Here is a 14,236-nt window from a genome sequence, read left to right as displayed (position 1 = left end):
CCTCTTCACCTTCTGCCAAAGGATCGACCGCTGACTGCTAAGGACGTCTGCAAAACTGCAACAAAGTAGCAAGACGACTACTAGCAACCTTGTATCGCCGCATTCTGCCGGCTTTCTCGACTGTTTCCAGGTGGTGCATGCTCTGGGGGTAGCCTGCCTCCTCCTGGCACCAGGAGCTCCCGTGGGTCAACGGAATCTTCCCCCTGCTAACGCAGGCACCAAAAGACTGCAACACTGGTCCTCTGGGTCCCCTCTCATCCTGACGAGCGTGGTCCCTGGAACTCAACAACTCTGTCCAAGTGACTTCCACAGTCCAGTGACTCTTCAGTCCAAGTTTGGTGGAGGTAAGCCCTTGCCTCCCCACGCTAGACTGCATTGCTGGGTACTGCGTGATTTGCAGCTGCTCCGGCTCCTGTGCACTCTTCCAGGATTTCCTTCGTGCACAGCCAAGCATGGGTCCCCGACACTCTATCCTGCAGTGCACAACCTTCTGAGTTGTCCTCCGGCATCGTGGGACTCACTTTTGTGACTTCGCGTGGACTCCGGTTCACTTTCCTTCCGAGTGCCTGTTCAGGTACTTTTGCGTGTGCTGCCTGCTTCTGTGAGTGCTCCCTGAGTTGCTGGGCGCCCCCTCTGTCTCCTCCTCCTCCAAGTGGCAACATCCTGGTCCCTCCTGGGCCATAGCAGCACCCAAAAACCTTTACCCCGACCCTTGCAGCAAGCAAGGCTTGTTTGCGGTCTTTCTGCGTGGGAACACCTCTGCAAGCTTCATCGTGACGTGGGACATCCATCTTCCAAAGGAGAAATCCCTAGCTCTCTTCTTTCTTGCAGAACGCCAAGCTTCTTCCAACCGGTGGCAGCTTCCTTGCACCCTCAGCTGGCATTTCCGGGGCTCCTGCCCACTCTCGACACTGTTGCGACTATTGGACTTGGTCCCCTTGTCTTACAGGTACTCAGGTCCGGAAATCCACTGTTGCATTGCTGGTGTTTGTTCTTCCTGCAGAATCCCCCTATCACAACTTCTTTGCTCTCTGGGGGTAGTAGGTGCACTTTACACCTACCTTTCAGGGTCTTGGAGTGGGCTATTTTTCTAACCCTCACTGTTTTCTTACAGTCCCAGTGACCCTCTACAAATCACATAGGTTTGGGGTACATTCGTGGTTCGCATTCCACTTTTGAAGTATATGGTTTCTGTTGCCCCTATACCTATGTGCTCCTATTGCAATCTATTGTAACTTTACACTGCTTGCATTACTTTTCTTGCTATAACCTGCATAATTTTGGTTTGTGTACATATATCTTGTGTATATTTCTTATCCTTATACTGAGGGTACTCGCTGAGATACTTTTGGCATATTGTCATAAAAATAAAGTATCTTTATTTTTAGTACTTTTGTGTATTGTGTTTTCTTATGATATTGTGCATGTGACACCAGTCTGGCACAAGGTGTAAGTACCTCTGGTACCCACTACAAGCCAGGCCAGCCTCCTACAATGAGCAGATATGCCCCCATTATCTCGTTGTTAATTCCTAGACATAGTAAGTGAATAGGGAAGCCATTATGAGTTCCCCAGCCACATGATGCTTCACTGAAACCAGGGATGTTTCAGATCAAAAATCTTGTATTAATAAACACTTACTGAAGTGATGGATTTATTAATACATGCACTAAGCCCTCTAAAAACCTACCTGGTCGCTAGTAACTTAACTGACTGGTTTAAACCAGTGTAGACATCCTAGACAGATTTCTAACTTCCTTAGGTGAAAGCCAGCACTCCCATAGGCCAGGAACAAAAGCCTGCTCTGGGTGGAGGTGTTATCACCTTTGCCAGGCAGGATGGACATTTCAGGGTGGAAAGCTTCAAAGGCCAAGCCTCTTTTGTGATGTGACCCAAGTCTCTCCAGATGGCAGAGATGATCACCCTCCTATCCTGACCCACTTTTTGCAAGACAGGTGGGAAAATTAATACGATTAGGGGGGGTGCCCATCTTAGGCTAATCCCACCCCTAAGGTTGACCAGCTGATGTGGACACCTCTTTTTAAATCCCCCCATCTTGTTTTGGATTAAAGTACTGTTATAGGGTTATGCCCACTTCCCAATGGAAGTGGTCATATAAAGGGTGTAGTCACCCCAAAGGTAGGCAACCCATTGGCTGCTGCCTAGCACTCCCTGTAATGCCCCTAAATTGTGATTTAGGTGGCACCTCTGAACCCAAGATTCAGATTCGACAGATCAAGAGAAGACAGACAAAGAAGAGGCACTGTCTGATGAGAACAGCAGAAGAGCTGTGGACATTTTGGTGCAAAACACTGCCTGCACCTTGTAGGAAGTTGGCTCTTTCAAAGTAAGAAATAGTGTGCACAGAGTCCCCATTAGAGGTAAGATAGTGGCAAAAAGAGATAATTTGAATGCTCTATTTTGTGGTAGTGTGGTCGACCAGTAGGCTTATCAGAGGGTAGTGTTAAGCATTTGTTGTACACACACAGGCAATAAGGGAGGAACACACACTCAAAGACAATTCCAGGCCAATAGGTTTTTATATAGAAAAATATATTTTCTTAGTTTATTTTAAGAACCACAAGTTCAAGATTTAGAAACAATACTTTAAATGAAAGGTATTTCACTCAGGTATCTTAGGAACTTTGAATCATCACAATAGCATGTACAGTTTTGGAAATAACCTATTTTAAAATTGGACACAGTGCAAAAATCAACAGTTCCTAGGGGAGGTAAGTATTTGTTAGGTTCACAGGTAAGTAAAGCACTTTCAGGGTTCAAAGTTGGGTCCAAGGTAGCCCACCGTTGGGGGTCCAAGGCAACCCCAAAGTTACCACACCAGCAGCTAAGGGCCGGTCAGGTGCAGCGGTCAAAGAGGTGCCCAAAACAAATAGGCTTCAATGGAAATAGGGGTGCCCCGGTTCCAGTCTGCCAGCAGGTAAGTACCTGCGACTTCGGAGGGCAGACCAGGGGGGTTTTGTAGGGCACCGGGGGGGACACAAGCAGGCACAGAAAGTACATCCTCAGCGGCACAGGGGCGGCCGGTTGCAGTGTGCAAACAGGTGTCGGGTTTGCAATAGGTTTCAATGGGAGACCCAGCGGTCTCTTCAGCGGTGCAGGCAGGCAGGGGGGGGGGCTCCTCGGGGTAGCCACCACCTGGGCTAGGAAGAGGGCCACCTGGGGGTCGCTCCTACACTGGAGTTCGGTTCCTTCAGGTCCTGGGGGCTGCGGGTGCAGTGTCTTTACCAGGCGTCTGGTTCCTTGAAGCAGGCAGTCGCGGTCAGGGGAAGCCTCTGGATTCCCACTGCATGCGTCGCTGTGGGGACTCAGGGGGGTCAACTCTGGGGCTACTCATGGGCTCGCAGTCGCCGAGGAGTCCTCCCAGTAGAGTTAGTTTTCCGCAGGTCGAGACGGGGGTGTCGGGTGCAGAGTGGAAAATCTCACGCTTCCGGTGGGAAACGTGTGGTCTTTAAAAGTTGCTTCTTTGTTGCAAAGTTGCAGTTTCTTTGGAACAGGGCCGCGTCCTCTGGAGTTCTTAGTCCTTTTAGATGCAGGGTAGTCCTCTGAGGGTTCAGAGGTCACTGGACCCTGGGGGACGCGTCGCTGTTGCAGTTTTTCTTGAAGTGGGGAGACAGGCCAGTAGGGCTGGGGGCAAAGCAGTTGGTGTCTCCATCTTCTCTGCAGGCCTTCAGCTCAGCAGTCCTTCTTCGTCTTCAGGTTGCAGGAATCTATCTTCCTAGGTTCTGGGGGCCCCTAAATACTCAATTTAGGGGTGTGTTTAGGTCTGGGAGGTTAGTAGCCAATGGCTACTAGCCCTGAGGGTGACTACACCCTCTTTGTGCCTCCTCCCGGTGGGGAGGGGGGTCACATCCCTAATCCTATTGGGGGAATCCCCATCTGCAAGATGGAGGATTTCTAAAAGTCAGTCACCTCAGCTCAGGACACCTTAGGGGCTGTCCTGACTGGGGAGTGACTCCTTCTTGTTTTTCTCATTATCTCCTCCAGCCTTGCCGCCAAAAGTGGGCGCAGTGGCCGGAGGGGCAGGCATCTCTACTAGCTGGGATGCCCTGTGGCACTGTAACAAAGGGGGTGAGCCTTTGAGGTTCACCGCCAGGTGTTACAGTTCCTGCAGGGGGAGGTGAGAAGCACCTCCACCCAGTACAGGCTTTGTTCCTGGCCACAGAGTGACAAAGGCACTCTCCCCATGTGGCCAGCAACATGTCTGGTGTGTGGCAGGCTGGCAAAACTAGTCAGCCCACACTGGAAGGCGGGTATGTTTTCAGGGGGCATATCTAAGATGCCTTCTGGGTGTATCTCACAATAAAATGTACACTGGCATCAGTGTGCATTTATTGTGCTGAGAGGTTTGATACCAAACTTCCCAGTTTTCAGTGTAGCCATTATGGTGCTGTGGAGTTCGTGTATGACAGACTCCCAGACCATATACTCTTATGGCTACCCTGCACTTACAATTTCTACGGTTTTGCTTAGACACTGAAGGGGCATAGTGCTCATGCACCTATGCCCTCACCTGTGGTATAGTGCGCCCTGCCTTAGGGCTGTAAGGCATGCTAGAGGGGTGACTTACCTATGCCATAGGCAGTGTGAGGTTGGCATGGCACCCTGAGGGGAGTGCCATGTCGACTTAGTCTTTTTCTCCCCACCAGCACACACAAGCTGGCAAGCAGTGTGCCTGTGCTGAGTGAGGGGTCCCCAGGGTGGCATAAGACATGCTGCAGCCCTTAGAAACCTTCCCTGGCATCAGGGCCCTTGGTACCAGGGGTACCAGTTACAAGGGACTTACCTGAATGCCAGGGTGTGCCAATTGTGGAGACAAAGGTACAGTTTAGGGAAAGAACACTGGTGCTGGGGCCTGGTTAGCAGGCCTCAGCACACTTCCCAATCATAACTTGGCATCAGCAAAGGCAAAAAGTCAGGGGGTAACCATGCCAAGGAGGCATTTCCTTACACACCTCTCTAGACAATTGCAGTGACTTGTCCCACAAGCTGGGTAACTACCAAAGCCTCAGCCAGCCAGCACTTCAAAACCACCACTAGTCTCCCTTAGAGTAGAGGCGCTACTTTCCTGCAGCCCGCAGGCACCAAAGAAGCAGAGTTTGGTCCACCGCTTTGCAGCTCTCCAGCCCCAACCGACACCAGACTACCAGGGGTAGGTACTCATGCTATGGAGGACCAGGACTGTCCCCCCACCAATTGTGATGACAGCAGAACCCAACCAGAGCCATGCAGCACCAATCCTCGGGGTACTGGAAGCCCTGAACCAAGCACCAAGAGCGAGAGTCTAGTCGGGATTCTTTAAGCACCAGGACCAAGCAGCCATCGCAGGACGTCAGCATCACTGAGACCCACCTTGTGAGCAACCCAGCTGTCCTGATTTTGCCTGCCAGCTGGCTTGACCCTGACCAGGAGGAGCACTTTTGCACAGAGCCCATCCGCCCTATCCACTCTGCTGCCCGGCATGAGTCCAGGTCACCCGGCTGTGCCCCCTTGCTCTAACATCCCTTGCGACCCAAGTCCCTGATTGGAGCTCTCTGACTTGTTTCCTCTGTGCAGCTTGTTTTTTAATGACCCCCCCCTTCTCCTATATAGCGCCCAGCTACAACCACACCAGCCCCCTGCTCTCTGTGGAATTTGAGGAGCTCCCGACAAACTGCTGGTTGTACTGTGGACATTGGGCCCCTACATCTTTGATTCCAGAACGTGAACCCCCAAAACTAATGGTGCTTACCTTTATGCACTGTTGGCTTTTCTCTCCATTGGATTTCACTATGCGTACAGACGCACAGGTTTGAACTCTTTACTTAGCTGTAACTTTTAAACACGCAATCAGTACTTACTCGTTTGCAACGTTTTTGGTTTTAAAATATTTATAAAAAGAAGTGTTCTTTTTCTAAATGGGTCTTGGATTTATTCTTTGAGTGTCACATTTATTGCCTCTATGAGTTCAACAAATGCTTAGCAGCATCCTCTGAAAATGCCTAACTGCTCGCCCACACTACCACCATAGAAAGCATTAGTGTTATTTACTTCTGCCACTGTCAACCAATTGGGAATCTACTGGACTCTCTGCACGGTGCATCACTCTACTGTGCTCTGCCACTGCACTCTACTCTATACAGCTGCACTCTATCCCACTCTACTATAGGCTGCATTACTCTATGCCACGGCACTCTACACTACTCCACTATAGTGTACGCCACTCTACTGCACTCCAGACAATGGTACTCTACTTTATGCCACTACACTCTATGATACTGCACTTGACTCAGTTCCACTGCACTCTAATCTGCACCACTGAAATCTGCACCACTGCAACTCTGTGCCACTGTACCACTCAACTCTACTTTGCACCACTCTGTGCCACTGCACGCTACTAAGCACCACTCTATACCGCAGTACCCAGCACCACTGTACTTTACTGCACTCTATGCAACTGCATTCCACCCTGCACCACTGTACTTTACGCTGCACCACTCCACTCTAAGCCACCCCGTTCCACACAGTGCCACTTTACTCTACACTATGCCAAGCCACTCCAGTCGTCTGTTCCACTCCAATCTACTCCATGCCAGTGTATTCTACGCCATTCCACTCTACTCTAAACCAGTCCACTCTACTCTACAACAAGGCTAAAAGACATTGGCAAAGCCAATAGCTCTTGCATAAGCAAAACCTATTGGCTTTATCAATGCTTGTCTAAATTGGCTTAGGATCTTTCTTGTGTTGTTTTTTCACTTTATTACTGTTTTGGTACTGGATAAATACTTTACAGATTGCTTCCAAATTATGCATAGTTGCTTTGTACTAAGCAGGCCAAAGGTTAAGCACAGGTTTATTTAATGGCATTTTTGGTGAACCCTAATAAGGATTGTGATTCTTATTTGAGGAGTGTTCTTTCAACTAATACTCCAATTTCTTACATTAACCTAGGAAAGGACTAGAATAATCCATAAGAAGACAATGAACGGTGTAGAATACGCAATATCTCTTTAAACTAATCATGGCACTAGCAATAAGAGATGATGACAAAAAAGGCATTAGTAATTGTTGGAAATGGCCCTTTTGCAGGGTTATCCCCAAACTTTTTGCCTTCTTCCTCCTATTTTTTCAGATCTGTTTTTGCTGGTTTATTGTCTCTGCACACTTTACCACTGCTAATCAGTGATAAAGTGTAAGAGCTCCCTATGGAAATTGTACTGTTGATTGGTTTTCCATGGTTGGCATATTTGGTTTACTGGTAATTCCCTAGTAAAGTGCACTAGAGGTGCCCAGGGCCTGTAAATCAAATGCTACTAGTGGGCCTGCAGCACTGGTGGTGCCACCCACATTAGTAGCCCTGTAACCATGGCTCAGACCAGCCACTGCAGTGTCTGGGTGTGCAGTTTCAAACTGCCAATTCGACTTGACAAGTGTACCCACTTTCCAGGCCTAAACCATCCCTTTTACTACATGTCAGGCACCCCTAAAGTATGCCCTAGGGTCAGGGTGCAGTGTATGTTTAAGGTAGGGCATATACTAGTGTGTTTTATATGTCCCAACAGTGAAATACTGCCAAATTCGGTTTTTACTGTGCAAGGCCTATCTCTCTCGCATACGTTAACATGGAGGATGCCTTTAAATATCCTTAATGTGCAGATTCCCTTTGAGAGCAGATTCAAATGTGGAGTTTAAGGTCTCTAAACTCACAATTTAAAAATACATTTTTAGTGAAGTTGGTTTTTAAATTGTCTGTTTGAAAATACCACTTTTAGAAAGTAGGCATTTTCTTGCTAAAACCATTCTGTGACTCTGCCTGTTTGTGGATTGTCTGTCTGGGTCAGTTTGACAGTTGGGCTATTTTGCACCTCTCTAGGCAGTGACACAGAGGGGGGCTGGGGTGTAGCCAGCATATCCTGATGAGCATTCTGAGCTAGAGGGGAGGGAGGAGTGATCGTTCACACCGGAAAGGACTGTGCCTGACCTCACACAATGCAGTCTCTGACCCCCAGGTGTGTGTCTGGGACCTGGCCTGGACAAGGAAGGATCTCACAAACACTTGAGACTTTGCTTTGAAGTCTGCCAACTTCAAAAGACAGAGAGGGGTATAAGAAGAAGACCCAAACCCCCAAATTTGTAGAATCTTTCTGGAATCAAGAAGAACCTTTGCCAAGGAGAAGAGCTGAAGAGCTGGAGGAGGACTACTGTCCCTTTGCTGTGCTGCTTTGCTGGACTGGTCTGCAGTTGCTGCTTCTGCCTGAAAAGAGTGCAAAGGGTGAACTTTGATGTGTGTCCTGCTTGAGAGAGTTCTCCAAGGGGTTGGAGTAGAGCTCACCTACTGTTGGAAGTCTCAGGGACACCAAAGACTTCAGTTTCCTCAACCTGCAGCACTGGGAACTGTGTGTAGTGCTGTTCAAGAGGAGAAACCACTGCAACACCGCTGATGCCGGCCTGCACCGTGACCTGCCGACGCCGCACGGAGTCACATGGCCTCTCTTCGCACTGCGACCCTGGTCTCACCGATGCCGTCATCAGACTTCACCAAGTTGCTGCTCGCACCGTTACCTGTGGGCCCGCACTCCAGCATCGCCTGCTCACGCCGCAGCCTGGGCCTCCCCGACAACGTCGCTCCTGCTGATACCGGCGCCGCTTCCTGCACCGTGGCCTATGGACACTGCTTGTAAGGAGCACGGAGCACCGTACCGTCCCACACTGCAGCCCCGGTCCACCGACTGCAGCACCATCAACTCCAGTTTCGTCACCCGGCATCACTGTCTGCACCTTGGCCTGTGGACACCGCTTGTGAGGGTCACAAAGCACCGTCCCGTCCCACACTGCTGGCTTGGGCCTACCGACAGCGCTTCTGCAACAACGACTGCACGTTGTACCGCCCCACTTCACACCGCAGTCCTGGTCTCACCGACACCGCTCGACACGTTCACCGAGCCGCTGCCTGCACCGTGACCTTGGGGACCGCAAGTCGAAGCGCCCCGCCTCGCACCACAGCCCTGACGCCATCCACGCCAGCGCTCCTGACTTCATCAACCCGGAGTACAATCGCAATGAATGTGACTTCAAGGACCTGACGACTCCTGCACCGACTCTGGAACTGACACCGGGACGTCAGCGACGCCGCTCTCTGGAGCTCACCGTGAGGATCACAACGCCCTACGAAACCAAGGTACTGTTTGCAGGTCTTACCGACACCATAGCCTGCCTGGGACGCAGCGGCCGGCCTGAACTGTTGGTTTTGTTGATCACAATGCAGTGATAGCCTCAGGTGGAACTATTGACTTCAAGGAACTGTATTTTTGAGTAAATCTTGCAGAATTCATATTTTTATTACTGTACGTTGGATTTTTATCGTATTTGGTATTGTTTTAAATAGATAAATATTGCCTATTTTTCTAAAACTGGAGCGGTGTCCTTTCGTAGTGTTTTCACTGTGTTAAACATTGCTTCTGAGATAAGCCTGACTGCTCGTGCCAAGCTACCAAGGGGGTGAGCAGGAGTTATCTGAGCGGGTATCCCCCTTATCCTGACTAGAGTGAGGGTCCATACTTGGACAGGGTGCAAACCGACTGCCAACTAGGGACCCCATTTCTAACAGTAATTCATAGGCAATGTGAAGCAGCAGACCCAACAACTACCACACCCTCTCATTTCTGCTCCTGAAACAGATAGGTGGTCACTTAAAGCACTTTCTTCAATGGCTTCTTAGCCTCTAACCACCCACCCTTGTCTCCTTTCACCATATTTTGGCAGATTTGCTCTTTATTTTTCTGGTTCTTAATATCCTTGCCCTTTTAGGTCATCTTTCCTGGCTGTGCCGATGGTGCATTGTCACAATATTAGGTCCCCTGTACTGTTTAATAATATTCAAGCCTGTTAACCCTTCCTCTGTGCCCTGAGATGTATTCATGCTTTCAAGAGACTTCTTCTGAACTTGAAACATTCTGCTGTGTTTCTCCTTCAGCACGCCTCCTCCTGTCTCATTGGCAGCGCTATGCTGCAGAGTCTCTCTGAACCCCAGGCGTGCATCCCTCTAAACGTGGGAAGCCCTGGGAAGAGCTGGTTAGGAATTCCTTTTGGCTGCTGTAACAGAGGCCCTTGTGATGTTACCATTGTACTGTAACTTGCCCTTATTTTGCAACGCCAAAGTGGTCAACTGTACTTATTTCCATTTACAAGTCCTCTAGCATAGTGGTTCTTGTTGACTTCTGAGAGACCCTCCACTCTACTTTGCACTATATACCACGCCTAAGCCACTGCACTCTATACCACCACACTCCACAACACATCACTCTAGTCTATGTGAATGCACTCTACCCCAGTGCACTACACACTCTACTCTGTACCACTCTATGTCCCTCTACTTATGCAACTGAACTCTGTGCACCACTCTTCTCTACACCCCTACACACAGTGCTAGTCTGCCCCACTCCACACAATGCCACTGTATTCAACGCCACTCTACTGTATGCTACTCTACCTCACTCCATTCCACGGTGCAGCCCACCCAGGGTCTCTTCCCCTAGGGCTGGAATGGAGGCCTCACAGCCCTGGATAGAAACGGCTGGCTCAGCACAGTTCCTGGCACAGATTGCTTCCAGGTTCATTCAGTTTATTTCTACAAACAAATCAGACAGAGGTGACAGTCTCCTACCTAAGCATGGGTGGTGCAGACTTCTCCAGGCTCTCTTTTCCTGCTGGAGCTGGGGTGGAAAGGTCATAAATACTTCTAACAGTCTGGGGGCCGGTACTGGAGGGGATCCCTGTGCAGAAACAGCCAGGCTCTCTCCTCCTCCAGGGGCTGGGGTGGTAAACACTCATAACAGTCTGGGAGCCAGTACCTGAGAGGAACCCTGTACAGATACCTCCAGGCTCTCTCCTCCTCCTGGGTGGGGCAGATACCTCCAGGCTCTCTCCTTCACCTAGGGCTGGGTGGGGTAGACAACTTCAGGCTCTCTCCTCCTCCTGGGGTGGGGCAGACACCTCCAGGCTCTCTCGTCCTCCTGGGGCTGGGTGGGGTAGACACCTCCAGGCTCTCTCCTCCTCCTGGGGCTGGGGTGGGAAACACTTATAGCAGTCTGGGAGCCAGTACCTGAGAGGATCCTTGTGCAGATACCTCCAGGCTCTCTCCTCCTCCTGGGGTGGGACAGACACCTCCAGGCTCCCTCCTCCTCCTGGGGCAGGGTGGAGTATACACCTCCAGGCTCTCTCCTCCTCCTGGGGTGGGGCAGACACCCCCAGGCTCTCTCCTCCTCCTGGGGTGGGTGGGGTAGACACCTTCAGGCTCTCTCCTCCTCCTGGGTGGGGCAGACACCTCCAGGCTCTCTCCTCCACCTAGGGCTGGGTGGGGTAGACACCTTCAGGCTCTCTCCTCCTCCTGGGGTGGGGCAAACACCTCCAGGCTCTCTCCTCCTCGTGGGGTGGGGCAGACACCCCCAGGCTCTCTCCTCCTCCTGGGGAGGGGTGGGGTGACTTCCAGCAGTCTGGGAGCCGGTACCCGAGGGGACCACTGTGAAGACACCTCCAGGCTCTCTCCTCCTCCTGGGTGGGGTAGACACCTCAGGGCTCTCTCCTCCTCCTGGGTGGGGTAGACACCCCCAGGCTCTCTCCTCCTCCAGGGGTGGGACAGACACCTCCAGGCTCCCTCCTCCTCCTGGGGCAGGGTGGGGTAGACACCTCAGGGCTCTCTCCTCCTCCTCCTGGGTGGGGCAGACACCTCCAGGCTCTCTCCTCCTCCTCCTGGGTGGGACAGACACCTCCAGGCTCCCTCCTCCTCCTGGGGCAGGGTGGGGTAGACACCTCAGGGCTCTCTCCTCCTCCTCCTGGGTGGGGCAGACACCTCCAGGCTCTCTCCTCCTCCTCCTGGGTGGGACAGACACCTCCAGGCTCCCTCCTCCTCCTGGGGCAGGGTGGGGTAGACACCTCAGGGCTCTCTCCTCCTCCTCCTGGGTGGGGCAGACACCCCCAGGCGCTCTCCTCCTCCTCCTGGGTGGGGCAGACACCCCCAGGCTCTCTCCTCCTCCAGGGGTGGGGCAGACACCCCCAGGCTCTCTCCTCCTCCTGGGGCAGGGTGGGGTAGACACCTCAGGGCTCTCTCCTCCTCCTCCTGGGTGGGGCAGACACCTCCAGGCTCTCTCCTCCTCCTGGGTGGGGCAGACACCTCCAGGCTCTCTCCTCCTCCTGGGTGGGGTAGACACCCCCAGGCTCTCTCCTCCTCCTGGGTGGGGTAGACACCTCCAGGCTCTCTCCTCCTCCTGGGTGGGGCAGACACCCCCAGGCTCTCTCCTCCTCCTGGGGCTGGGGTGGGAAACACTTATAGCAGTCTGGGAGCCAGTACCTGAGAGGATCCTTGTGCAGATACCTCCAGGCTCTCTCCTCCTCCTGGGGTGGGACAGACACCTCCAGGCTCTCTCCTCCACCTAGGGCTGGGTGGGGTAGACACCTTCAGGCTCTCTCCTCCTCCTGGGGAGGGGTGGGGTGACTTCCAGCAGTCTGGGAGCCGGTACCCGAGGGGACCACTGTGAAGACACCCCCAGGCTCTCTCCTCCTCCTCCTGGGTGGGGCAGACACCCCCAGGCTCTCTCCTCCTCCTGGGGAGGGGCAGACACCCCCAGGCTCTCTCCTCCTCCTGGGTGGGGCAGACACCCCCAGGCTCTCTCCTCCTCCAGGGGCTGGGTGGTAAACACCGAGGGGACCCCTGTGAAGACACCTCCAGGCTATGGACATGAACAGACCCGCACCCCCACGGAAGCCGGTAATACACAAAGAGTGGGGCCGGAAGTGACGTCGCCGTTTCCTACTGAAGCCCTCCCTCGTCCCAGACTCAAGACGGAAGTGACCTACCAGAGCACATACACTGTGAGCAGACACAGTCCCTCTCTTCTAACTCTGTGAGGGTACTGATGCCCTCCGTCCCTGACCCCGTCAGTCGGTGTCTGTCCTAAGAAACCAGGGGACGTGTTAACTACAAGACGCATAATGCGTCATTTTCGAAAACTTTCTTTTCCGGATACGTAACTCCGCAGCGAGCACGACTGTGCCAGAAACTGCGCCTGCGCAGTAAACTAGTAGGCCTCGGATGCACATGCGCAGTGTATTCCGGAAATATGCTGCGCACGCGCACTGTACTCTTGAGGCTGTGTAGGAGTAACTCATTGAGAGTGCGCATGCGTAGTTCAGTCCGAACAGTGCTGCGCATGCGCGCTGGCTGCAGGCTAGGACTCTGAGGCATTAGCTAGGCTAACCAGGGAGATTTGGATATGTTCTCTCAGCAGAGTCGGCTCCGGCTGGACGACGCAGGGCCCAGGGGGGTGGTACCCCAGGTATGGCCAGCCCAACGAAACTCCTCAATTACAGTCCTAGGCACTGCTAGCAGAGCCATGTCCATTGATAACAGTCCCAGGCACTGCCAAGAGTGCCAAGTTCATTAATAACAAGCCCTGGCAGTGCCAGCCGAAGCAGGTTCATCAATAACACACCCTGGCACTGCCAAGCGTGCCAAGTTCGTTGAAAACACACCCTGGTCCTGCCAGCTGAATCAGGTTCGTTAATAACAAACCCTGGCACTGCCAGCCGAAGCAGGTTAATTAATAACACACCCTGGCACTGCCAAGCGTGCCAAGTTCATTGAAAACACACCCTGGTCCTGCCAGCTGAAGCAGGTTCGTTAATAACAAACCCTAGCACTGCCAGATGAACTAGGGGGCATATTTATACTCCGTTTGCGCCGGAATTGCGTTGTTTTTTTTTGACGGAATTTCGATGCAAAACTAACTCCATATTTATACTTTGGCGTTAGACGCGTCTAGCGCCAAAGTCCATGGAGTTTGCGTAAGGTAGGCGTTAATGTCTAAAAAATCGACTCCGAGGCATGTGCGTCGGATTTATACTCCCGGGCAAAATTCACGCCCGGGAGTGGGCGGGTCAAAAAAAATGACGTACGGCCACTTTTGCACCGTTTTTTAGGCCTGCAAAAGGCAGGCGTTAAGGGACCTATGGGCTCTGAAGGACCCAGAGGTGCCCTCCCATGCCCCCAGGGACCCCCCGTCACCCTTGCACACCCCAGGAGGACACCCAAGGCTGGAGGGACCCATCCCAGGGACATTAAGGTAAGTTCAGGTAAAGTGTTTTTTTTGTGGCATAGGGGGGCCTAATTTGTGCCCCCCTACATGCCACTATGCCCAATGACCATGCCCAGGGGACAGAAGTCCCCTGGGCATGGTCATTG

General features: G+C 52.2%; 1 protein-coding gene across 4 annotated transcripts in view; it reads right to left on the bottom strand.

Annotated features, from left to right (window-relative positions):
• The window catches only part of LOC138293788 (zinc finger protein 665-like), a 45,866-nt gene extending 32,907 nt beyond the window's left edge, over positions 1–12,959 (bottom strand). The window contains exons 1-2 of one of the 4 annotated variants that reach the window (XM_069233129.1): positions 11,036–12,959; positions 10,664–10,992 (exon numbers count right to left, since the gene is read on the bottom strand). The gene's annotated coding sequence lies outside the window, so the exon portion shown is untranslated. Of the gene's footprint in view, positions 1–10,663 lie in introns of all 4 variants that reach the window. The other 3 variants (XM_069233128.1, XM_069233127.1, XM_069233130.1) reach the window with 3 other exon arrangements.
• Between the last annotated feature and the right edge of the window lie 1,277 nt (positions 12,960–14,236).

Source organism: Pleurodeles waltl, chromosome 4_2, assembly GCF_031143425.1.
Source record: "Pleurodeles waltl isolate 20211129_DDA chromosome 4_2, aPleWal1.hap1.20221129, whole genome shotgun sequence".
Classification (NCBI taxonomy): domain Eukaryota; kingdom Metazoa; phylum Chordata; class Amphibia; order Caudata; family Salamandridae; genus Pleurodeles; species Pleurodeles waltl.
Note: the sequence above shows the minus strand (reverse complement) of the source record. Positions and strands in the feature narration are given on the sequence as shown.